The sequence below is a fragment of the Castor canadensis genome, chromosome 3 (genome assembly GCF_047511655.1).
Source record: "Castor canadensis chromosome 3, mCasCan1.hap1v2, whole genome shotgun sequence".
NCBI classification, from domain to species: Eukaryota; Metazoa; Chordata; class Mammalia; order Rodentia; family Castoridae; genus Castor; species Castor canadensis.
The window spans coordinates 83,264,794-83,291,754 of NC_133388.1; the positions used below are offsets into that span (position 1 = coordinate 83,264,794).

General features: G+C 39.1%; 2 protein-coding genes across 2 annotated transcripts in view; one reads left to right on the top strand and one right to left on the bottom strand.

The window, feature by feature from the left end:
- Positions 1-26,961, bottom strand: part of LOC141421230 (inhibitor of Bruton tyrosine kinase-like) — a 1,912,155-nt gene that overhangs the window by 1,418,274 nt on the left and 466,920 nt on the right. The window lies entirely within an intron of this gene.
- LOC141421248 (uncharacterized) overlaps positions 1-26,961 on the top strand; it is a 158,256-nt gene that overhangs the window by 36,056 nt on the left and 95,239 nt on the right. The gene's annotated exons all lie outside the window — the stretch shown is intronic.

Below are 26,961 nucleotides of genomic sequence, written 5' to 3' on the forward strand. Positions count from 1 at the left end.
GAACTGTTATCTTCCTGATCCCAACCTCCCACATAGCTTGGGATGATAGGTGTGGGCCACCTTGCCCACGTATTGGTTGAGATGGGGTCTTGCAAACTTCCTGCTCCACTGGTCTCGAAATATGATCCTCCCAATCTCAGCCTCCCAAGTAGCTAGGATTATAGGTATGAGCCAGTGGTGCCTGGCTAGTCCTAGAAAAGTTTGTGACTGTACCAAGCCATGCTATTTAAGAGGCAGATTTGGATCAAGGTCTCAGTTCTCTGGGTTCTGGAAGCAGGATTTGTCTACTATCCTGCTATATACCATATACTATGGTGTATGACCTTGAAAAGTCACTCTTAGGGGAGGAGTTTGGAAATACAGGAGGAAAGACAGAGAAACAGACTGTTAGGAAAGTGCTCTAAGCCACTAGCTCAGTGAGGTTAGAACAGTGAATGGAAAGAAAGTCACACAAAGATCACAGTAAAAATGTGTTTTCTAATGTGCTGAGATGGAGGCAGTATATACTTTTGTTGTTGCTACAGAGAACTTCAGTGTTTTCTTACTTGGGAAGAAGATCTGTTGAGTGATCCATAGCCAAGAGCTTCTGGATAGGGGAAATTCAGGATGGATGCGTGAGTAGAGAGAACAAGTCCAGAATTTGACCTAGTATTCCACAAGCGGGGATACAAGCCTGGACAGGTTAGCTTCCTGGTTGGAGAGTTCAGCCACTGTGCTGCTTGTCTGCCTTGCTTGAGCTGCCCACTGAGATGCACTGCCTCGAGGAAACAACCATTCCATCAAGTCCTTGCTGTTTCAGTTACTATCTTCCATTCAGGTTTGTTAGTTCTAAGAGTTAGTCAGTTTTCTTAGCCAGATGTGATGGCACACATCCACAATCCCACAGCACTCAGGATGCTGAAGGAAGAGGATCTAGAGTTTGAGGCCAGCCTCATGGGCTACAGAACAAGGCCATGTTTCAATAGCTCCTCTCTCCCCCTGCACAAAAGAAGTAAACTTTCTTGGAAGTACTCCTGCACTCTGGTGTCCTCTAAGGATTTCATAGAACAAAGTCAGTCACTGGGATGCATTATTGCCCAAGGCCACCCTTAGTCATGTGACAATGACTTCCTGGTTCCTGTGGAATCTGTGATCTCTGAACACATTGCATTCTTACCTTATGTTGCCACCCTTTTATCTTGGTAACTGAGCATCAACCGGTATTCTCTGTGCAGCTCCCTCTGCCTCTGAGTTGCTGTTTCTGTGTCCCTCATATGCATCCTAAAGGTGGCATTTCTCCCACACCTGTTTCCACAGGGAATCAAGTCCCATCTAGGCTTTAAAGAAGACTTGCAGGGTCAGAGTTTGACACGTGTGCTCTTTTACCAGCTTTGCAATCCTACTTGCACTTTATATTCTTTCTCCCTTGAATATTAATCAAAAAGTTCTATCCAAATTGGGGCAGTCACAGGACGGGAAGGAGTCCTCGCTTTTATATCTTAACAACTAGCACAAATAAACACAGGATTCTGGTGAGTAAAAATGATCTTATTATGTGCACTTCTGCTTGGGTGCACATATATAAAACCAGAGATTCTACTTTGTGTTGAATCCATCAGGCCATTGACCATGCCGTTACTGGACTTGTTTGCATTAGTACTGCTGCTGTCTCACTGCATATTCAGCATCATCCGCTGTCCCTCTGGACAAGACTCACCTCAAACTCCTTTCATCTCATCTGTCTGCCAACCTCCTTTCTCCAATGTAAGTCTCCAAGTTGCTTTTATTTCTATCATTAGCCCCGGGTGCTGTGTGAATCCCATTCCTTCTCCTTGCCCACATGGTTTCTTGTAGCGGGGAATATATTGAGTTTTTTAAAAACAATTTTCATGCTTTTGTAGGCTCATTTATGCTTTCAGCAAACCTTTTCATGTCACAAACCAGAAATCTCTTTGATAACACAAACACACCTGGCATTTTTGCTTGAGTAAATGTCATTGACAATGCTCAGATATTTTTAAGACTTGTGTTCCTTTTTCTGGAATTACGTGAATTTCTCCTGATTGTTCTTTTAGGGCATGAATTTTTCTGAATTCTATTCTTTTGCAAGATTCATGAGAATTTAGTATAATTGGGAAAATAGATTCCCAATACAAAAGATTTTAGAGAGTGTTAGGATGTCACTTAACTCTCTAAATCTCAGGATTTTTTGGAACTTCAGAAATGGTGTGATTTTTTTTTTTTTTCTAGGTTCAAAGACTTGGGATTCTGCTTCCATTCATGGTTTGCAGAAGTGAAGGGGACTCTGACTCCATCTTTTTTCTTTATTGTAGACAAAAAGCTATCTTTATTTTATACATGAGGAACCCATGATGTGTACTTTCCCCAAGGTCACACTGCTAATAAATGGCAGATCAGCAATTTTGACTGTGACAATCTATCTGGTCCAAAGCTCATACTGTGAGCTACAAAATTGCGCTGATACATACTCATTTTGACTTTTCTTCATGTCGAATGCACTTCCCATAATACATGTAAGACACAGGAAAAGTGGCAGTTGAAGCTTTTCTTTGCTTGTTGTTTGTGTATTTAATAGTAGAGTTGAAAAAGAAAGGCATTATGCAGTCTAAATCAAGCTTTACTAGACCCATGTGGAAAACAGTGGTTATCAATGCTTAACTGGTGCATGTATTCTTTCTGAGGGGAATAATTGAAGCTGGTGACTAGTTTTCTAAGAATTTTTATCTGAAAGGAGTATTTTCTCTAAAAAGTCATAAATCCATTTCTGTTTACAGGATGCATCCTCCCTTGGAGAATATACTGTTGCTAGGTGTGGAAACTGGGCATTAAACTAAACCGTCCTTTTCCTTCCTCTTTCTTTGAGCTGATGAAGAGGCAGAATGGAGATGGGTGGGTGAACAAAGTATGTATCTGACAGGAGAGGGTAGGAGAGAGCACAGAAGACCCCTACATTAGACCTCAGGTAGCTCTGATTGCTTCCAACTTCTTTTGCTGAAACTGAAGTTTTAGGAGACCCCAAAGTGGTCCCTTGATCTAGGTTATCTAGGTAGGGTTTTTGAAAAAAATAGCAGTTCTCCTTGGTTTTGATATCTTCCATTCCCCAAATACAAATAAGTGTGTTATATTGCTTTTATAATCTCCCATGACAGGTTTTATGTTTTGGTTTTTAAGGAAGGATCTTGCTATTTAGTCCAGACTATCCTTGAACTTGTGATTCTCCTGCCTCAGCCTCCTGAGTGCTGGGATTACAGCCATGTGCCACCATGTCTGATTCCATGGTAGTTTTATATATTTTCTTCATTATTATATCTTTCTTTATCCAAACCATAGAAAGAGTCATGTAAATAAAACAAAATGTCATTATTATGTAAAAGTAGCCATTGCTAGAACTTTGAAATAAGTGATTTTTTAAAGTAAAAATTTTCTAGTTTCCTCCAAAGTTTAGCATAGTTTGGTAACTACAGAAAATTTGGGAAAAACGGAAGCAAAGAAGAACAAATTCCAGTAGTCTGTACTTTACCAAACTCAGGTCCAGAAGCTAATCCCATGGAAAAATCATTGTTCGAGAAATGAGTGAAGGGGATAAAGAAAGGTTTTACTCAATGGCCGAAGAGAAAAGGGTACTTTGCTCACAGATCAGCTTCCCCACTCCAGGGGACTGAGGGGCTCTCGGATGAGGATAATGAGGGGAGGGATAGGTTGATAAAGGGGAGGCTTATTCATGTATTTTCTGGGAATAGGTAGAGTTCTTCCAGACACTCAGATGTCACCTGTTTTCATCCTTTCATGACCTAGTGTTTCTGGTTATGGCAGCTGGTAGGCATCTTTAGCCTTGAATGGGGAGGAGAGAGACTAGCAAGTCTAGGTCAAGTTAATCCTGCATTATAGTTGTGAACAAAATACCTCTCTACGATCAACATGCAGGACTGAGTAGCATCTGGCCCAAGGGTTCAGGCAGCAAAGGAGACAGACACAGTGGGAAGGCAAAGTTGCCAGGCTTTTACCCCATTCCAGTCACCCATCAGATATCTGCAGGACCAAGTAAAGGTCAGTGTTTCCTGAAAAAGTAGCCTTCACGTCCCTGAAAAGTAACCTGGGAGACTGTTGTCATGAGAATCTACACATCAGAGGTGTTATCTATAGCAAAGCTAGTGGGAGACTAATGCATTGCCCAGCTGTGTGACCTTCAAAACTAGTGACTAAGTCATTTAAGAGCAAGTGAAGTTGGAGGGTTTAGTTAGGTTTTCCCTTGGAAACACCTGTACCCCAGAGTGGGTGGGGGGACTGTTTGCATCTATTTTTTTCCTCTGAAGAGTTTTTTTAATTTTAATTTTTATCCCCTTTTTTGTTTTCTTTCTTGGTTATGATCATATTTTAAAAGTACAGTTTTATTTCTTGCCTTGTTGAAAAGAGGTCTGAGGTTCAGAGACAGCTGGCTCAGAACTTCTTTGCTGATTGTGCCCTGTCATTCAGGGTTGCAGATTTTGGCTGGCAGCCTGGTTCATTGTGGCTCCATGGACACACACTGTGTGCTGGAGCAGTGCTGAGCAGGCCACACATGCAGCCTTGACCCTGGGCATCTCACGTAGAGCTGGAGAAGACAAACAGGCATTTTCATGGCTACTATTAATAATTTTTAGTCTTTAAAACTTTTTTCTTTTTTTGGTATGGAAATTTCAAACATGCCAAGCAGAATATAATAACTAGAGTCCATGTGCCTTTTTCCCAGCTGCAGTCGTTTCAATTTATGGTCAGTCTTGATTTATCTACATCCCAAACTCCTTTCCCTACTCCAAATTACTTTAAGTCAAGTCTCTAATATCCTGTTATGTTACTTCATTAGTAAATATTTTCTATACAAATCTATAAAAAATAGGGACTCTTTTTTTAATACTGTAATATTGCACTTAAAATTCAATAATATGTTTGACTATGGATATCTAATCAATGTTCAAATTCATGTTTTTCTCATTTTTCTTTCCAATTTATTTATATCAGTGTTCAAATAACGTCCACATGAAACCATAGCTTTTAGACCCCAGGCCAAACTCGTGGCATTCTACATGTCATGTCTGGCCACTCCCCTGTGTATCTCAAGTAGAGACGTGGTGAAAGTCACAGAATGGAGGTTTATTACACAGTGTAATAAACCGTGGGAAGACAGCATGTCAGTTTATCTTGGGCCATCTTCAGGGTATAAGCATTGAGCTTTAGCTTTAAGTAGACAAAAGAATTAGGGCAGGGGCAAAAGGTATGCATAGATAAACAGTCCTCATCACAGGTGTGTTCTAGTGGTCAAATGAGTCAGGTGGGGTCTGGTGACCATTATCTCAGTCCTTGTTTTAAGAATCTGGAGAAATTGTTACTGCTATCATCACGTGAGGGGAGCAATCTGGATCTCCTGAGATGATTATTTTTGCTTCAGGGTACTGTCCATTACTCCAGCTCCAGGTGATTGCTCTCATTTTGGTGTTGGTTTGTTCTAGGAGGCTGCTTAGGAATAGTTTTGGTCCCTTGTCCTAAATTTGTTATCAGTCGGTTCTGTCCTTCTTGAAGTCCATCTGCAGGAGAGAATGGCTCAAAGATGGATATACAAATGGAAGTAGGGATGCCAAGCGTTTCTCCTGCATTAGTTAATTCATGGGCCCAGGTTAGGAGTCAGTGCTTTTCAGTAAAAGCAGTTTAAGTATCAGGGTTTTCTTTTTTGTTTTTTTCAGTACTGGGGTTTGGACTCAGGGCCTACACCTTGAGCCAATTCACCAGCCCTTTTTTGTGATTTTTTTTTTTTTTTTTTTTTGAGATAGGGTCTTGTGAACTCTTTGCCCTGGCTGGCTTAGAACCGAGATCCCCCTGATCTTTGCCTCCTGAGTAGCTAGGATTACAGACGTGAGTCACTGATGCTTGGCTAGTGTAAGTATCTTTTACACATACATTGCAATTGGTTGACATGCCTTTTGGGTCCCTTGCAATCTATCAATTCATCTTTTACTATCTTATCCTTATGATTTTTTTCCCTAAACCAGACCGTTTATTATGCAAAGTTCCTCAGATTCTGGATTTTGCTCATTACATCCCTGGAGTTAAGTGCTCTGTTTAACATATCCCTTTAGCCTTCTGTATTTGTTGTGAACTGTTAATTATGTTCTGAGGCAAGATCAAATTCTATTTCAATTTTTTTTGTCAAGAATACTATATCAGCAGTTTTTTGTTGCCCTCAGGAGGCACTAACATCAGTTTCCTGTGTGAGGAGGGTTTGGGAAAGGAGGAAGGAAGGAGGGAGAGAGAGGGAGTGAGAACAGAGAATGAATATTGACAGCTTATGGTAATTGTTGCTGCCTAAATCTATCAGTTCATTAGGGGTTTCAAAATATTTTTTTCATGTCAATCTTTTTTTTCATTTATTACCTAGTCTAATTCTACAAAGAAAAACTGCTAATCAGCTCATTTGATATCCTGAGGTACAGTTTATATAGGAATGGCAAGAAAAGCTTGATTCTTTTCCTTTATTTACCAGTTTTCAAAATAGTAGGTTCTTTTCCATTCATTCAAAGATAACCAACTGGGGAGTAGAGAAGAGGTAACTCATTAAGAACTCATAGATTTTAATATATTGGTATTTCAATCCCTTGCATTTATCCTTATTGAAACTAAAATTGTCCCATTTTGTCCTCTTTGTGTTGGCTTCTTGATTTTTTTTTTTTTAATATAACCCTAATAGTCTTTGACAGCCTTCCTGCTTTCAGTATGCTAGGCCACTGGTTCTCAAAAGTGTGGTTTGAGAATACCTAGAGATCTCCAAGATCTTATTAGGGGGTCTGGGAGGTAAAAAACTTTTCACAATAAAAAAAAAACATAACTTACCTCATTTACTTCATCTCACATACCCATGTAAGAGTTTTGTAGGGACAGTGTGTTGGCTATTAGAATGTGTGCATGTGTGTTCTTGTGTTTTTCAGAATTTTCTAAAGTAAGCTCTTTGAATTCTTGAGTAATTTCTAAGCCTACAAAAGGGTTTTAAGACCAAAAAATTTGAGAACTACTGTTGTAGGCTTATCTTTTGCATTTCTTGCCACATATATGTAATGAGTGGGGTATGTGTGTGTGTGTGTGTGTGTGTGTGTGTGTGAGAGAGAGAGAGAGAGAGAGAGATTTGTTTCATGTCCTACAGCTAATAAGCGGAAAACCAGAATTTGAAGCTAGATGTTTATGCATAGACAGAATCACTCATAAAACAGAATCACTGTGGTCCAAAAGTATATGATTAATTAATGCTTAGAAGCTGTAAACACTGTCCACTGTGCCAGACACAAACATTTTATGGGCTACCAAGTAAAATTAGATGCTCTTTTTCTCAAATGGAATGTCCTTCAAAAACAGAAGTATAGAGTCAGGATGAGTGTTTGGTCTAGCCTCATGGTATGATTAAAAAGCAATGTCCTAAACATGTTGTTTTCCCAGTCACAGCAGGGAAACTTGGAATGCAGTTGTAATTCATTAGTGTGTTAACTTCTGAAAATTTCAGTCATCCAGAGGAGGGCCTGCCTTCACTGTGGAATTCGGTAATGGCTCATGTGTTTTTCAATAATTCCCTAATCTAAGATCCAGTCGATTGCTCAAATGTATAATTGAACAAAATCCTGCAAGAAAACATTCAGAAAATTTGAAAGCTAAGTAGTGGTGCTTTAAGCCTTGGATTCTCATTTTTCCATTACTGAATACCATACAAATCTCCAAAATACAAACATTTAAACCACTGGTTTTTGCAACCTCTGGAGCCTTAGAGGAATCTTTGTCTTGTTTTCTTGAGCTAAATTCAGTAACTTGCCATTTCATCACCTTTCCCAGTAACTGCTGCTTGTCTTGGCTAATAGACAACATTAACTCATATTTCCCAGGTATGTGAGAGAGTTTCCATCCTAAGAACAGAAGGTGTGCTTCCAGAGTGGCTAGCAGTAGCTTTTTAAAGTTAGTGCATATAGGAGAGAGGCACCATCTTATGTAATGTCCTTGAGTATTTTTCTAATGTAAGAAATATGTGACTGTACCTGATAGCCTCAGGTGCCATCTGGAAAACTGTCATATTTTATAGGAACTTGGATCAGAGCCCATACCACCATTGGGGTGCTTCCTCATTACTTTGTGGGTCAGGCGGGGGTGAGAAAGCAGATTGTCAAATATTGTAGGGCACATACTGGAATACAAATTTCTTTGTCAGAAAGGTTTTAAATGATAATTCGTTTTTTAATTGATCAGTAAATTCACTTTCCAATAGAGCCTCAATTGTAAATCTGTCATAGTGAAATGATCAAAATACCTGTTTTAGGTGGCCTGTTGCATTTAGAGTTCTATATTTGAGATGTCAGTTGCCTGGGCTTTTGTAGCAAGTCATCTCGTTAACTTTGCTAAATTTAGTGTTGGAATACCTGAAAGTGAGAAATAAAGCAGAAGGTGATCTTTTATGGGGATGGGCCATGAAACTCTGTGTCACCACCACAGGTCTTGTCAAAGTTTTATTTAATATTTGGCATTTTGACATATAATATCATATATACACATACGCATGATCTCTGTATGTAAACATATGAGCTATATTGATATGTGTGTGTGTATATGTAAGTTTCATGCTAAACTATTGAACAGGCCCATGTCCACATGGCAAACATGAATGATGGGTGCCTTGAACTTATGACTGGGGAATGCCAGGAATTTGGGTCTCTGCTGTTACCAAGGAAAATGGCCCCGCCTTTGTACATTTTGGTTTCCTGTTCAGAAAGTTCTGCTTCTTCATAAGAAGAGCTGGAGGAAAGGTACTTTATGTGTGGAGTTTTCCATGAAGTGCAGTCCTAATTATAAGGCTGGGTGAATGCTTTATAAAAACATGTTTTAAATATATGTGAAACATTTCTTAATTTATTCCACACTTACTTAAGTATGAAGTAGCCCAAGGAAATTTGAATTCAGATTTCAAATTTGTGTTTTGCTCACTTCTCATCTTTCTCTTAAGAGCAAAGGATATAAAGGCTTGGCAAGTAGAAATTGGAACTAATTTTAATGGCCCGAATAGGTTTCCTGGAGAAGAAGTTTTATTGAAGTAGAAATGAGGGCCAGATTATTTTTGTTCTTGCTGTGTGTCTAATTAGAGACAATTTTAGAGTAGTCCATAAGTCTGTTTGCAAGTGGGAGAATCCATCATAAAATGAGCCATAATTTAACAACTCTTCGTGACAACTGCCTTGGCTAAGAGTCCCTATGTTGAGAACCCAGAATTCCAGGAATGTGTCTGGAGGTGGAATACATTATAGCTACGATTCCCAAGAGGGAATGAAGCTACGTCAGAATCTCCAAATACACTTTCAAAACTCTAAAGACCATTTCCCTTTCCCCCAAACCTCACTAAGTTACTGTTGGGAACAGTCTGGTATCTTTCATGCGTTTCTGAGTTAACAGCGTGGTTCTCCCGTGGGACTAGGGATATGGGGAGAAATTGGGAATGATGGACTATGCTCATGGAGTTTCTTTCTCAAATTAACTGTGGTGATGGCTGGGCAAGTCTGTGAACATACTAAACACCATTGGATCATACACTTTAAATGGCTGAATTTTATGATATATGAATTATGTTTCGAAAAAGCTATCAGAATAGCATGTCTCTGGAGAGTACCACCCTTTCTAGAAAAGATAAATAATGGTACTGAATGATTTACATTTCATACAGTAGAAGTCATTATTGTTGAAAATTTGGCAACATGTCCTGTATAAATTTGTGATGTTTTGGCTTGATTCTAAATGTAAGTTTTGTGTGTGTGTGTGTGTGTGTGTGTGTGTGTGTGTGTGTGGTCTCAGTTTGCATGAAGAGCCTACCTTGGTGTTTGAAGTCTAGTAACAAACCAGTCGAACTAGAAATCTGCACTCTTACGAGAGAGTCAGCACCAAGACAGTGAGTTGTTGAAGAATATACCCTGTTCCTCAGCTGGATTAGGCTGGACACTAGCTGTGTCACTGAGGGGGGTGGTGAGAGTTTCTGGGCATTTGATTATGCTGAATGATCCTGTGTAACCCAATATTTTGGGCCTTAGGGATGGAAAGGAAGTATATATTATTTATTGGATAGTTTTGTAAAATTTGGTAATTTTTTTCTTTCTAGCTTTGAGAGGCAAGTAGGAAAATGCAAAGAACCAGGTAATCTTCAAATGAGAATAAGATGAAAAAGTCCCAAGGAAATGAAATTAGGTCTGACATACTATATTTATGTTTTAGGACATAAAATATTTGAAGTGATAAGAATTTTCAACTTATCAAACTATTTTGAGCCAGGCACCCAGTGGCTCACACCTGTAATCCTTGCTACTGAAGAGGTAGAGAACAGGAGGATTGTACTTTGAAGCCAGCTTGAAAATACATAACACAAAAAAAGTGGAGTGGCTCAAGTGGTAGAGTGCCTGCTTAGCAATCATGAGGCACTGAGTTCAAACCATCAAAAAAATAAATAAAGAAAGAAAAGAAAAAAGAACTACTCTGAAATTTCATTTTTTAATTGCTGCCTTAATTTGATGTCTTATAATATGCTTTTAAAGTTGTCTGAGACTACTGAAGTCAAACAGTACAAATTAACTATAAATGATCTTAGTTATTATCCAGTCATTATTTTTATTTTGCTAATGAATTTAGGAACTTCTGATAAAAGTTATATCTTGGAATTCTCCAAGTCATCTCTGGATTTAGCACATAACAAGCACTTCCTGAGTTCGGTGCTTGAGTCAGGTGCTTTGGGTAGGGTAGGTAACTAATAAAACTTGAAACAATCCTTTTGAGCATTTATTTGAAGAATGTCTTGGTGAAAAGTGTGACAAGAATGGTGGACGATGTTAGAACAACTCTTCTTTTTGGGATTTAAAAACAGCCATTCTTCTATGAATTGTTAGATGCTAATGTTTACTATTCTCAAAATTTTTAGGATGTAAAATGTTCTGGGTGTATAAAGACTTTTGATGTGAACAATGTCTTTTGTGTAATATATTTTCAAATTGGTAGTTTTACATTACTTTGGGAGTATTATTTAATTACTCTTTGAGAGTCAACAGAGGAGTGAATGAATAGGAATCATCGTTGGCAATAGACACTCTTCTCCATATGCCAGAAACTAAATAAGACACAGATAGAGCTTCATCAAGCAACAGCTTGTTGAATTATAACATCCAGCAATTCCTTAACAGCCTAAAGTAATTTATCTTACCAGGTGCATGGCTGTCTTTGGAAGGCTGAAGTTTAACTTGAACTATACTTTTTTATTTAAACATATTCTGGCTGCTTCCTGTGTATACAGCTGGGTCTAAAGTATGGCAAGTTTGTTCATATGGAACTCAGGCGGATTTAAGTCTGATGTAAAGGAATTTCCCATCTTCCTGTCTGGCTTTATGCACAGGGTTATGGTGTAGGCTCAGCCCTGCGCAGAACTGTGGAGAGAAACAGAAGCCAGGCCTGCATGTGTGTGTCTTGTTCAGTGAAAAGCTATCAAAAGTGTACTGAGATTCTGTCCATTTTCAATTTATAGGACAATTAACTTGGATTTTTAGAAGCTCTGTTTTAAAAGTGGCTTGTCTGTGAGATCTCCCTAGATGTTAGTTCCTGGGCTCTCAAAATACTTATGATAGTGACTGGCCCCACAGGCATGAAATGTCACAGTCCTTTACATATCATGGCTGATGGTGCCATCATAGTCACCACTGCTATTGCCCCAATCACAGTCAGAAAGCAATTCTCCACACCCTTTTATTAGCAAAGTTGTATACAGAGTAAGTCACACAGCTAAGTATTTGGCCTAAAGACTGACAGTGCTCATGTATACACAGGCAGAGGAGTTACTAATGATGAATAAAAAAATCAAATGACTGTTCATTCAGCACGTGTTTACTAAATGATGAGGGATGCAAGGTGTTGTGGAGAATTCACATGGTACCTTGCCAAAGGGTCATGTGGTCTGGTATATGCATAGAATAGACCATTTCCACTCAAGTGGTTTAACATTTGAGGTGGCCTCTGAAAGCCTGTGACAAAGGCTGATTTCTTGTTTTGCTGAGGCATGATTTTGAGTCAGACACTTCGGAAGGCTGATGCAGGGTAACTAATCTAGGAGTACATTTAGCAAGTTGACTGGTATCCACATTTGAGGTCAGTGTTTTTTCCACTCATTGTTTAATATATAAAATGCCTTTGAGGTGAAATAGGCTTTCTGTGTGAACAATTGCTTTGCAAAGAAAGTCACCTTCTACTGTTGGAAAGTGTTTAAGTTCAAGTTTAAGGCTTGAAGGTTCTCGGGCAGAAAATGGAATCACTGAAGGCCTCAAGACAACACTTAGCATTTTGCTGCTTGTATGAAGGGGATTATACTTGCCAGCTGGGACCTGAACTCCTCATATGAGTCTATTGTGTGGGTGGGTGCTGTTAGGGCCTTAAGGAGAGCGTGGATGCAGAAGAATTTGTTCCCGACTTGAAGCAGAGTTTCTTCATAAGCTCCTTCTTCTGGGCCCTAATTCCAGGTGATTCCCGTTCCTTCAGAAGTAGAGCATTATTCATATTTGTGGGAAGATTCCTGGCATTTATTATGTAGATGGGATCAGTTTACTGTGCACAAGTATATTAATATATTTTTGCATCTATGTTCATATACACACAGAGACAGGGCAAGGGAAAGCTTGGAAGGGGAAGGAAAAGTCATAAAGTACAGTGGCAGAGGATATTTACTTCCCACCAAAATCCATGTTTTCCTCTTCCTGAGCTGACAGCACGAATGCATTTGTAGCTTTCTTTGTGGATAGGTGCAGCCCTGTGACTGAGTTCTAGTCAAGAGCGTGACCATGGTGAAGATAGGGAGCCTGTCAGACTGAATCCAGGGTTTAGCATAGGAAGAGGAACAAGAAACAAAGGTGTTTGAGCTATTAGACATTTCTGGGTTAATTTCAGCAGTGACTAGTTTTTCCTAACTAATACTATAGCTATGTGTGGGCAGAGAGGCAAATCCTGAGGTTTCAGTACCTTAGTCTTACTTTGTCAGGTTACCTGATCTAGTTGTTTCCACCTGAATGACAGACAGGGCTCTTGGTTGAGGGTGGTTACTGTCCTTGTAGGCTTAGACTGTGTGTGTACTACACTCACCATTTATAGATATCTGTGCTTCTGTACTCAGTCCTTCACTCACAGGCTTAGGGTAAATCTATGGAGTATGAACTGGTGCTTCACATTTTCCTCCTCTTTTCCTCAATTATCTTAGTGCCTGCCTTATGCTCGGTGATATTGGGAATAATGAAAAAAACATGGATTCTGTTCGCAAAGATACTCAGTTGAAATTGAAATTTTGTCAAGAGTTGAGAGCTGTTTTAGCTTCAGGTGCTGTTTCTCTTTTATTCCTAACCCAATCAGGTTTACCAAGACCACTACACAACTCTACTTAGTATTGCCTTCCCTTCCCACATGGACCGCTTAGCAGGTATGGCATTGTCCAGAGCAAGTTGATTGCGTGCCCTTTTCTTCTTAAATTCTGTTGAGCTGGACCCATAGTAAAAGAATCACAATTGTTACTTTTCTGAGGAACAACTGAGTACTGTGAGATAAGGGGAATAGTCAGAAAATCCTGTTCAGCTGTGTTTTAGCTGTGAGTTTCAGCAGATTCAATGGCTCCTTTCATTTCGTTTATCAGTGTATTGCAAGTTGAATTCAAATGTCAACCATTTTCTTCTTTTCTAGGCACTTACCAGTTTTTATCATTACATCAATTGGGTTATTACTGTCACTTGTCTGTTTTCCTCCTAGGATGATATACTTATCCCCTGAGGTTGGCACCAGACCTCAGCTGTCTTTGCGCTCATTTCACTAGTCCCTTACTCTAAGCATAACACAGTACTCTTTTTATATCATGTATGGCTCAGTCAGTGTTTGGTGAATAATGGATTACTTATATTTCTTACACCGGTAGAACTTCTTGAGTTTCATGCTTGGTGAATTGTTCTTCCTATGTGGAAAGTTAACTTCTGTGTTACTTCCTTATACCATTGTGTTGCTGTTGATCATGTGATACTTCATCTTGTTGTTTACCTTTTGTGACACTACTTTGGCTTTAGCTTGTAACAGGAGTCACCCAGCGTGAGGTTTAAGGAGAAAAAGTGATGGAGTGCTGAAGGTTTCTGTGTGAATGTAGTAGGATGTCTTGAACTGGTCCACCATATAGTTCTATAGCTCATGTCTGGTGAATGGTACTGGACCACATTCCTTTGCTTTTATTGGTAAAAGAATCATCTCATGAGCTGGGTGTGGTGTTGCGTTACTGTAATGCCAGCTAACTTGAGGGAGGCGGAGGCAGGAGAATTACAACTTTTCCAGTCCTGACAAAGTTAGAGAGCTCTTCTCTCAAAAACAAAATAAAAACGGAAGAACTGGGACATGGCTCAAATGGTAGAGTGCTTGCATGTGTGAGGTCCTGGCTTTAAAGGAATCTTTTCATGTTACATGTACTATGTTCAGTCTAATAAAAAAACAAAGAATTTATCTTCCTGCCTGGTGACTTGTTTGTATTTTAGGTCCTGCTTGACTCACTGAAGGTTCCAGAGAGTTCTCCAAAAAGGGACTTATGCACATACATAGTTAGGCTTGTTTCCCTAATAAAATTACAGCTGAAATTCTTCCCTTGGGGACTTGTTATGTTCCTTCCTAAAAGCGTATTTTAATAGTGATAGTGGAACAGAGTGGTGACCTAACAGGACTTAAGACACGGAGGGCTAGGAGAGAAGCTATGTGTAGGAGGACCTGCCACTCTTCCTTTGTAAGTAGCGTTTTCATCAGCATCTCTGTTTCTTAGTGCAGCAGCAGCAGCACTGTCATCCACATGTTCCTTCATTTTTGGGCTCAACAGCTGTCTTCCCTTCCCCGGCTGAGAGATGACTGAAATAAAGGGTCAGACCTTTTCCTCTGATCTTGTTCTTCCTGCCTCTTTTGTCAGCTTAAGGTTCTTTTGTCAAAAGTCGGTGAAATGAAAGATCATCTTCACATCTTTGATTCTTTGACCTTTACATTTAAGAATCTGTGACACAAACATTTTGGTACTGACTTGTTGCTTAACTTGAACTAGGTTTGTGATGACAGGGAAATGACTGTTTCTTTCACGCTATTTAGAAAGCTATATGAATTCCATAATATGGGATTCTCTGTCATAAATTGGCTCCAAGAAAGTATAAGCATTTGTGTTGAAAACAGGTAGGTAATTCTCTCTTTTCAAAGTAGTTTGTGATGATTAATTGTGCAAGCGTTAAATTTTCCCTGCATCTCAAATCACTGTACTAAATGATGCGTTGGTGTATAGCCTCATCTACTTTCAGGAAATCGTTTTAGAGAAGTCCTCTTGAAACATCAATGTGTTACAGGGTTATAAGAAAAGCGCCTTGTTTATTATGAACACAGATTATTGGCGCTTTCTCTAACCGTGCTAAATGGCATGAGTCTACCTTTCCTAGTGGCCTAAATGATGTTGTTTTAAATGGTGACCTGAGAAACTTGCCTATTGACTCTGCAAGTACATGTCAGACCAGAGACCTACAGAAGGGGCATTTTTGAACTTATTCAGTAATGATGAATAAGTACAAGAAAATGATTTATTGTAAACAATAATGCTGTGTTCTGCTTTCATTATAGTCACTATGATGGAAAAATAAAAAGTTATCACACTAGAGATCTATTTACCTTATGCTTATTAACCGATGCATGTCCAACACTCACCAAAAAAATTATAAGATATACTGAACAGCAACAAAAAACAGAAGAGACAAAGAAATAAGAAACCAGATTCTGATGTGATACAGATGTTGGAATTATGGGATGAGGAATTTCAAAGAATTATGATCTACAAGGGCTGTAATGGAAAAAGCAGACAACATGCAAGAACAGATGGGTAGTATGAGTTGAGATGGAAACTCTTAAGAACAAGTGGAAGGAAAACTGCTAGAAATCAAAAACATAGTAACAGAAACAAAGAATACCTGGGCACAGAGCTGAAAGTTCCAGCCCTCTAGTCATGCCTTGGTCTTTCTGTGATTCGACCCATCATGAAGCAGTGAAAGTCACCTTATTAGCATAAACTCAGGTGTGGTTGAAAGGGAATAGGTCATGACAGTTCATGGTCTATTGATAACCACAAGAAGAATCTGAGAGCAGAGGTTCTTTTTCTCTCCTGTCACAACAAAATACTTGAACGTCTGTCTCTTTACCTCTGCCTTTGGTAACTAGCACCTTTTCAAGGATTTACTTGAGTGATTAGTTACTGTGCTGGTTGGAGTGCAGAGACCTCAGGTCTCTGCCTTACCCTCCAACACACCACGTTAAGAATGAGGCATACACGTGGGGCATTCTGACTATACAAATTAAGTAGTATATTAATGATTTAAAAAACCAAACCCTGTCTTTCAAACAATAATTAACATGAAGAGGCATATATTCACTGGTGTGAGAGCAAGGATTGTATGTACCCAAGAGCAAAAACTTTCTGCACTTTATTCCATGGACAATATGTTTTTGGAAATGAACATTTTATCTTTTAACTGTTAAAGGCAGAATATTGGGATTTTAAACACTTTTTATGAAGTTTTTATATATGGTAAATCAGTATTACCCCAGAAGAGTTTTCTATTAAACAACAAAAAAGGAAACTATTTGAGTTCAGGGGCTGGATCTTAGCGATGCTTCTATCTTCAGTGTTTGCCACAGCTGCAGAAGATGTTCAGTAAATTTAGATTGATGTGTACAAATCTGTGAATCTTAACACATGGACTAAAGTAGCTGAGTTTTGTTTATTTTTCAGAATCCTGTAACGAGGTCACAGTCTCCTCAAACAGTAGTCACTCTGTAGTAACATATAACTTGGTTGAATGAGCATTTGCTTTTTTCCCTTTGGTTAACTTGAACTGAAATTCCTACAGCAACAAGGAACATTTTTTTCTTTTATTTGCAGTGGTATTAACAGCTTGACTAGGTGGGGACAGGAGGAACTGGGTGTGAAAGAGAATAAGAAAGCAACCACAGAAGGTGTTTGAACAGACTCTGAAGAGATTTGGGTTTTGATAGTAAGTGGGAGCATGAGAGTAAAAGCCTGGATGGCGGTGTTGAGTTTGAATTTGGTAAGTACAGAAAGTTGCAGTATTTGAGTGCCTGTATATGTGAGTAATGGTGAAGATGGTGAGGACCAAGCATGCTGAGAAGAGAGGATAGGGCTCTGGCCTGTGAATCAGAAAATTGGTCCTTTCCTCTGACAAATATATGCTATGTAGACTTTGACAAAGTCATCTCACTTTTCTGGGACTCAGTTTTTAATCTGAAAATGAGATGTTGGGTTAGATTAGTGGCCTCATATGCTTTTATTTTTCCCTTTTTTTTTAGAACCTTTTACCTAGAGGAAATTATGCTCAGCATTGGGAGAAAACCAAACAGATAAATGTGGAGCTACAGTACTTGAGTTCTTGCAGTTAACAGGTGTGGTTCCATTGTGTGGAAGGTGGTGCAGCAATTATCCCCTACTCATCGGCAGAAAGCTTCCTGCAGGGGCTCTGTGGTGGCCACAGGGTTTTGGGGGTACACCAATGGATAACCATGACCTTGTAGAGCAGGACAGTCCTTTCAGGTCTGAAGATATCAAATGCTATTTTGATGACAATACTTCCTTCACCTTTACATTTGTCTCCATTTTGGCCTAATTTCCTCCCTTCTTAAGGTTCTGCTGAGCAGCCATATTCAAGGTGGTTTCTCAGTGCACTGAAAGTGGTTTTCTTTACTTTATGCCTAGCTTCTTGACATTTTAATTCTTTCATATCTCTTCTGTTTCTTACTGATTTCCCACTTTTCTTTAGTTTGTGTGCATACACGGACCTTTTTAGGATGAAGAGTTATAACAAGTAACAATTGTTGAGTGCATACCATGGATGCTGTTCTAAACATTTTGTGTGACTTAATCACATTTCAACCTCATGACAATTTCATGAGGTAGGTGTTGACATTATTAGTCCTGTACAGATGAGGGAACTGAGGCAGGCACAAAGAGACAAATACTGAGACTAAGATCAAAGATTAACAGTTGTCAGAACTGTGATTCTGACACAGATTGACACAAGAGCCTTACCTTTTTTTTTTTTTCACTCTCTTAGCTGTTATTTCCCAGCAAGACTGTGTGCCCATTCTTGTGTCTGTACACTTGGGAGGTAGGTTTCTGCTACTCTCTTCTCCCCTCACCCCACCCACCCCTTTTCAAACTCCCTCTCAAGAGTGAGATGGTCGAGACTTAACTGAAACTCAGCGTGTTTGGGGTATTGCTTTGAGGGAGTTTCTTGAGATGTAGCAGAGGAAAACGTGGCCAAGGGATTCAGGTGTAGGAATGTCACTTAGGTTGACATTTGCAACTCAACCACGGAATTTGGTGTAGGGAAGGAAGGCAGGGAGCAGGCACTTGAGCCATTGTCAAAGTCAAAAAACAAGGTGCAACAAGAGAACGTGGCAACACTTTTTTGCTTTAAAAATCTAAATAACTTTGGAGAATGATTCATCCTTTGGTGCTACATCACCATTTTAACCTCATGACAGGGATTTATTAATGTAATTACCTGAAAATAAGTAGGGAGGATATGATTGATTTTTCTCTCCAATATTCTGCTAGACATATTGTTGCTACCAAAAGATCAAGGGAAAATTAAATGATTAACCAAAATTCCTAAGACTAAAACCTTTGAACTACAAAATGTTACAGTGTTTACACAGCAAAAAATGTCTACTAGTAAATGACCAGGAAGCATTAGAAAAAAAATTAACTTAGGAGCTTTTGGGCAATGTTCAAACTATTTCATCATAAAAAAATTTTGGAAGGTTAAGTTTTAAGAAGTAAAATTCATGTACACTTACTATTTTTACTCTCAAAATGATAAAATTATAGAAGAACTAAGCTGTTTCTTTTATCTTTACTATTTGAGGTAAAGGAGTCTACAGGAAGAATTTTGAACTCCAAATAGACATGACCAGAAAAGAACTACTCGACATCATATCATAATTAGTCTGTCAAAACTAGAGACCAAAGAAAGGATAGTGAAAGCTGAAAGAGAACAACATCTTACATGCAAAAGAACACATATAAGATTATCACTTCAGACCTCTCAGCACAAACTCTAAAAGCCAGGAAATGGGATTTTATTCAGCCATAAAGAAGAATGAAATTTTGTCATTTGCAGGTAAATGGATGGAACTGGAGAACATCCTCTTAAGCAAAGAGCCAGGTTTAGAAAGCCAATGATCACATGTTTTCTCATGGGTGGAACAGAGAATGGGTAAAGGGGAGAATGGGTTCCAAATATGGAGACATACCTGTAATTTATATAGTAAAACTACATATAGAGACAAATGGAGAGATGAAGATTTTTTTTACCTCATTGAAGCACTTTTATTTCCACTTACTGAGTTCTGAAAACAGTGTTCAGATTTGTATAAAATACTTGGTTTAAAACAGTTTTTAAAATGTCTGTGAGGTTTGTGAAAGGAAAGCAATAAAGTAAGTTTATTGGGATCTCAGCATACATTTTTACAGTTAGAAGATGAAATCAGGCTAGTCCTCTAAAAGGGGAATGTATGGGCTGATCATCTTCCAAGGGAGTTTAATTATTATGCTTCCAAAGATAGAAGTTTTATTCCCAAGAAGTGTAATCATTTAGATACCCCTAAAAGAAAAAAAAAACAAAATCTTTTTAACCTATTTTGCTATGAGTCTATAGAAACTAAGGATAATGTCATTTTCTTTAAACTATCTAAAGTGTTGGAGATTGGGCCTAGTGTCTGTTTCACAATCATATTTCCTTAGGAAGCGTTTCCAAATTTCCCTAGTAGGTGTTAATCTATATCTTCCACTCATGGGTTTCTGCATTCATTCAACAAACTGTTACCAACTGCTACTGTGTGGGTTTAGAACTGTGAGCAAGACAAACATGGTATCTCCTGTGATCTGCATGTTTGTCTCTGCCCCCAAGTTTACATGTTGAAACTAGTCACTAATGTGATGGTTTTAGGAGCTGAGGCCTTTGGGAGGTGATTAGTACTCTTACAAAAGAATCCCTAGAGAGCTGCCTTGTTCTTTCTTCCATTTGAGAACATAGCCAGAAGATGCCATCTATGAACCGGGAACTGGGCCCTCACCAGACATCAGATCTGCTAGTGCCTTGATAATGAGCTGCTTAGCCTCCAGAATTATGAGAAGTCAATTTCTGTTGTTTATAAACTTCTCAGTCTATGACATTTTGCTACAGACACCCAAATAGATTAAGACACCTGCTTTCCTAGAATACACGGTTTCATGGGAGGAATACAGTCTGTGTACACAGAGATAAGAGGCATGTCCTTAGTTGTGTAATAGATGAGGTTCAGGATGCATGCAAGTCTGGAAAGACTTCTTGGAGAAAGTGCTACCAAAGCAAAGTTAGAATTAGCTGGGTGAACAGAGAAGTTTAGGAACGATATATAAGAGTTGGGAAATAGCCTTGTGAAGGGAATAAAAGAGGCATAGTGGAAAGGAAGCTCAGGGTGGTTCAAACTTGGGGCAGAGGGAGGAGGAATTAGTGTCAGGAAGAGAAGTTAGAAAAATAGTGGCTCTAGAATCCTGATAGCCTCATCAGACCGCTCTCCTGATAGCAATGGTGAGCTATTGAGGTGGCTGTAGACATTTTAGAAGAAGCATAGTGAGTGCCAAGTAGGGAGAATGTATTGGAGGGAGGCAAGGTCTTTGAAGGGTTAAAGAGATAGGATGTCAACACCAGAATTCCATTTTAAATGTTTTATTTCCTAGGAGCCACAACTAGTAACAAGTACTGCATTAGTTAAGTTCCACTGAGATAATAGATGCAAAGTTAGTATTTCAGATAGTGATGAATGCAAATAGGGAATTGGGGATATAGGGTACTGGATGGCCAGAGAGCAAATAGTGGAAGGAGAGGGAATCTAAAGACTAGTAACTTCAAGAGGCTACTGTCTTCCTTGGGGCTGGGGGCCAAAATGGGAGGGGATGTTGTTAACTAAACCTGGAGTGGGGACATTCATAGAATTGATGTGCTGACTGATAAGGAGGTGCTTGGACCTCTAGGGAGGGATTGCCTTCTGGCCTTGATGGTCTCAGTCAGACCATCAAGGGGATCTGTGACTGGTAGACAAAGCGCTAAATGCATGGGAATCTAGAGCTATTAGCTACTGTAGAGCCTGACAGAAGCTGGAAAACAGAGTGTCTTCTCTCCATGTCTGCCTTCTAGTCTCCTGCCATTGATTCCAATCGACAGAATCCAATAAGAAGCCAGTTACAAGGGAGGCTGGGAAATGTAGTTTATAGACTTCTAGCTCCAGTATCATACAATGAAGGCAGAGTGTGGGCTTGGCTGAGACAGCCGGTAACTGATTTATTCCATGCATTTTAGAAGAGTAACTCTTGCTGTATACTGTGGGAAGTGAATTGGAGGGAAGGAAACCTGCGTACTGGTCCATCAGCCTGGAGGATGTCAGTAGAAACCTAAGCAGGAAATTATGGTGTCTTGATTTAGAACAATGATGAGTGAGAAAGAGAAGTGAGTAGATGTGGAGAGATTTAGAAAGCAGAGTTGAACAGCACTTGGCAGTGTACATATCATGAGGGACTAGGATCTGTAAGAATAAAGGATAGGGAGGAGTTGAGGAAGCTTACATCTTTGACTTAGGTGTATCATAGTGCTGTTTACTGCGATAGAAACATAGGATTGGAAACTGTTTAGATTCATTCAGTTTTGGACTTGCTGAGTTTGAAGTGCCGGTGGCTAATCCAGGTGGAAATTCATTGCAGATGTGAAGTATTTTCAGCATATAGATGGTATTTGAAGTCTTAGGAATGAATGAGTTCACCAAGAGAGAATTTAGAGTGCATAGAGAAGACAGCATAAGGCAGAACCTGGAGGAACAACAACATTTTAGGAAAGAACACAAATAGTGAAGTTTGTGAAGAGTACTGTAAGAGTGGTCAGAGATGTTGGAAGAAAACCAGTGTGTGGTGTCCCAGGAGCCAGGGAACAGTGTTGAAAGAGGAGGTCATGGTCAGTGATTCAGGTGCTCTGCAGTTGACTGCTCTGTGTGCTTTGTGGTTCTGTGATACTCATTACGTCCTCCCGTTTTTCAGAGAACGATTCTCCTCTGCTCGTTTAATCAGTGGTCAGCAAATTCCAGTTTGTAGATCAGCCACTGTGTATTAAGACACAGTTATGCCCATCCACTTATGTATTCTCTCTGACTGCTTTCACACTGTGGTAACAGCAGAGTTGGGTGGTTGTATCAGAGACCATATGATCTGCAGAGTTTAAACTATTTACTCTGTGGCCTTTTATGTTTGCTGACCCCTGGGTAATGGTCTTACATTAGGTGTTTTATATAAACTGATATGATTATCTTTGACCTTTTATTTTTTCTTTCCCTGTTTTCAAAAAATCTGTTTAACACTGTTAGTGGAGATGTGGAGTATAGATTGTGCCTTCACAGAGTTGGTAATGATTTTGCTTTTGGCATAGAGGTAGAGGAGCCAATGGAATGAAAAGCTAGTGAATGGCTACAGCCATCACTTTCATGACCCTGGGGTTAAGTAGTACTCTTAAAAGGAAAACTGCAAGGAAAAGAAGGTGGAACAAAAGGAGAGAGAAGGAGGATTAGATCCATGAGTTTAAGATGCTTTTCCAGCTCTATAATATGTAAGGTACTATATTTGATGTTGGGGTTGCTTCAGTGGCTCAGAATCTGGTTGGAAACACAGACCCATAAGTGACCATTAGTTTCCTACAACATAGTTGACACAGTGATAAGATACACATATTTGGTGGAAAAGAGTAACACTTAGCCTGGCTCAGTGGGAAGCAGCCGAAGAGGAGTCATGGTATCTAGAGAGGGGCTATTAGTAGTCTCAGGTTTGAGTTGGCAGTAGATATAGAGGATGTGAGCTGAGCTGGGGCCACCTCTCAGCTCTGAATCAGAAGCCCTGTGTGAGAAGCAGGACCCTTGAGCTTGTGCAGTCATGGGTAAATGGCAGTTCTGAGGTCCTAAGCTATCTATTTGTCTGTCACCAAAGTTTGTCTTCTAGACATTCTTTCTTTTTCTTTTCGTTCCTTTATTTTTTAAAGACATGTTTAGTGTGGTTTGAGTTTGTGGGAATCATATCATTGAATTTGTTGATTTTCTCCTAATGTAAAGTACAACAGTTATCTTGCATTAATATATCTTTGACTGGATTTATCTTGCCTTTGGGGATGATAAAAGCTCAGTGAACTGAGCATCTAGTATAGGCAGTGAAAGTCCTGTGTATTTAAAACTCTGACCTGGGCGGTGTCATTGTATTATCCACACACCTTAATCATAAGAAATTACATGTTCACATTAGTCTGTGTTCTTCTAAAGACCCGTGTAAACTGATTTGGGCAGATCTTAGGCCTCTCCTACATGAATAAAGACAGTGAGATTCATACTTGCAGATTTTATTTGCTGATATTCATTGCTTTTGTTAGATTCTTTTGGTTGCAAGTAACAACTCATTTCAATTACTTTAGGAAAATAGGAGTTTTTCATAAGGTTGTATATGAACTGGAAGAGTGAATGATCCTAGGAAGTTCTGTGTACTTCTCGCTCTTCTTTCTTTTCTTCTCCTTTCCCTCTTTCTTCTCCCCCTCTTTTTGCCCACATATCTACACTGCCCTTTCTTCAACCTACAGATGCACTTCTCTGGAATTTTGCTTGTATATGACTAGTCTTCTTGCAGCCTCTCTCTGTATCATAAATAACCTCAAATCTTCAGCTCCTACTGTTGTATGAACATTAGCTCTGTTTTCTTATAGTTTGCTTTCAGAATCTGATTGGTTTAGCTTATCTCTCTCCTAGTGAGGCTGTATTATAGCTGGATTTACTTTTCTTGGGTCAAGGGCCTTCTACTGTTCAACCGAGCTTGGACTGGGAGGCATACCCACATTCATAAAATTAGAAGGTCAGTCAGCTTTCTTCAGAAGCACAAAATGAGAAGCAAGGCATCCTGGGGCACGAATTGTCTTTGCCTAGCCCCAAACTCATTTTTTACACATAATCCCAGTGATCTTCTCTTCTAATACAATCATCACAGGTAAAACTACACAGTCACTTCTTTTCCCAGAAGGAAGCATCTGAAAGTCGTACATTACGAAGCAGCCATGGGGCCACTTACGAAGGATCATTCATTTCAGTCTGAATCCACAATTTTCAATGATGTTTCTTACAACTCCAGGACTCTCATCCATTTTGCAACTCATAGACTAAATAGTGTATGTGTCCACTCTGCCTGCCTTATGTGCAATGCTGAGGACTGTCAACACTCATTTAACAAAGGGGAGAAGAGATCTCTACCTCTCAATATAGCTGTGAAAGACACATCGTACATTGTCACTGGCTCAACATGGGTTCTGTTTAGAAGACTAGAGTCTACACCTAGGGATGAGCAGTCATCTTGTTAGCATTCTGATGCTTGGAAATAGTAAGGGTTTTTGGAGAATCCATGACTCCTAGGACCTTGGCTTGTGGCCTTGCCTCTTCTTCTGTGAAATGAGTTCCCTGATCTTTAAACTGCCACTTTAAAGGTACTGTCTGTAGGTTGTTGATTGTTCAGGATCTTTGGAAATGCCTTGGAATCTTCTCTTTTCTGTTCTACTTTTCCTTATGAAAATCTGGTTGTGGAGTTATTTTTCTTTTCTTTTTAATGAATTCTTCAAAAGTTAATGACATGACATAGAATAGAATAGAAAACTCAAACCAGGTTTTTTGGGGGGAGTTTTTCCTTCAACCCCTGTTTAAAAAATTAGAGCACCCTAACTTTGTAATAGATAAAGTAGGTATCTATGGGATTTTGGTTCTATAATTCAAGCTTGTTTATTTCTAAGCATTCTTTCTTGCTAATTTCCATGCGGCTTCTAAGTTAATTGCATAGGGAAAAATGAAAAATTTATTTTTCTTCACTGTATCGATAATACTTTTGGATTTGCACTTAATCATTTACTTTTCTATCTCGCAAAATACAGTGAGCTGTCTTTATATTTACATACTATTGAGAAGCATATGATAAACGAGCAGAACTGCAATAGTGGAAATTAGCATAGCAATTTTGTAAATAACCCAGCGTGAAGGAACACTGTGGCCAAGAAACACCCATGTCACCAACTAATACCAAGTAACTTCAAACTAATGAAGGCATGGGTACTTTTTAATGATATGTTATTTATCTACCTTATCTCATTTTATTAATTTTAATTTGGCTAATAAAAGTTCCTGATTTGTAACCCTGTACTCTTTCTCTTTGGGGCTTCCCAGTTCTAGCTGGGTTGCCTTATGCAAAGCCATTCCATCAAATACCACATTGGTACAGCCATCTAGAACCCCAGGCGAATTTCTGTGTTACAGGAAGATACACAGAGTTAGCAGACCAATGGTGTAATAATGGGTTGTCTTAGGTATTTCATATAGGGAGTGAAACACATGGTGATTGTCTAGGAAATAATACCTTGGCATTATATAATATTACGCTCCAAGTGTTTTTATGGTGAACACAGAAATCTAAGAAGTTTGCTGCATAGGACTTTGAGAGAAAGGCTCGATATAAAATTTAAAAACAAAAAGCTAAAAAACCCACAGATCTTCCATAGTTAAGCCCTGATTTGATATCCTTGAAACAGCACCAGTTACACAGAACTGCTTTACAGGTTCAGCGCTCCATCTGGCATAGTCTCCTGACATTTTCTGCCCTGCTGTGCCTCTCCATGGGCAGTACTTGTCTTATTTATCTCTGAGATTCCTAGCACAGATTTGGAACACAGTAGATACTCAACAAAATGCTTGACTGAAAGCATGAAAACATAAATAGATAAGGTCTAGCTTTCGAGTTTCTGTGGAACACTGATTCTATATAAAGAGATTAACTAGTACAGCAGTGGAAGAAAACTACCAGGCTGGGATTTTTAAGAATACCAATCAAGTAGATGCAAATCCTTGAATATACATCTTTGCCTGTTTGTTTAGTGATTGGAATTGGAAAAAGTACCTATGAGTAAGATGTGCAGTTTTAATAGTTGTGCCTATTTTTAGAGTTTGTACATAAACTGAGGTGTCCTGCAGAAGTTTATACCAGTTGACAGTGTTTGAGACTACTGGCATACCACACTACTCTCCCTGACACACATTTCACCATCTTTGTATGTTCTCTCTCCAGAGCCTGGTCTGTGGTACTTTATCAGAGCAGTGGGCATGTTGGAAGAGCATATAAACTGTTCATAAATCTTACAAGGGCTGAGCACTGGTGGCTGATACCTGTAATCCTTGCTACTCAGGAAGCAAAGATCAGGAGGATCATAGTTCAAAGCCAGCCTGGGCAAATAGTTCAAAAGATCCTATCTCAAAAAAAACTTATCACAAAAAAGGGCTGGCAGAGTGGCTACAGGTGAAGGCCCTGAATTCAAGCCACAGTACTGCAAAAAAAAAAAAAAGAAAAAAGAAATCAAAAACAAAAACAAACTTTTTGAGATTATTTGATAAGAGTAGTTGTTTTTGTTTGTTTGTTTTGCTGCTCACTTCCTCCAACTGAGGGATTGTTGATTCCTCAATCCTGCTTTCCTCTCCCATTGGGCAGAACCTTTGTTTTCTTTCTTCTTCTTTTAATTTTTAAAAAAATCTCTGACCTACTTTCTGAAAATGTATTCTTAGCACTTTCCCAATCATGCTAATTAATTTAGTATTTATGCCAGGTTCTAAATCCTTAGTTATACTTGTGATAAACCAGTTACTAGAAGAACACAGCAACCAGGATGATGAAGGTCAACTAGCATGAAGCCTCATTTTGAACAGTATGACAGGAAGTAGTGGGACTTGAGATTTGAGATTGTAGAGACAGTA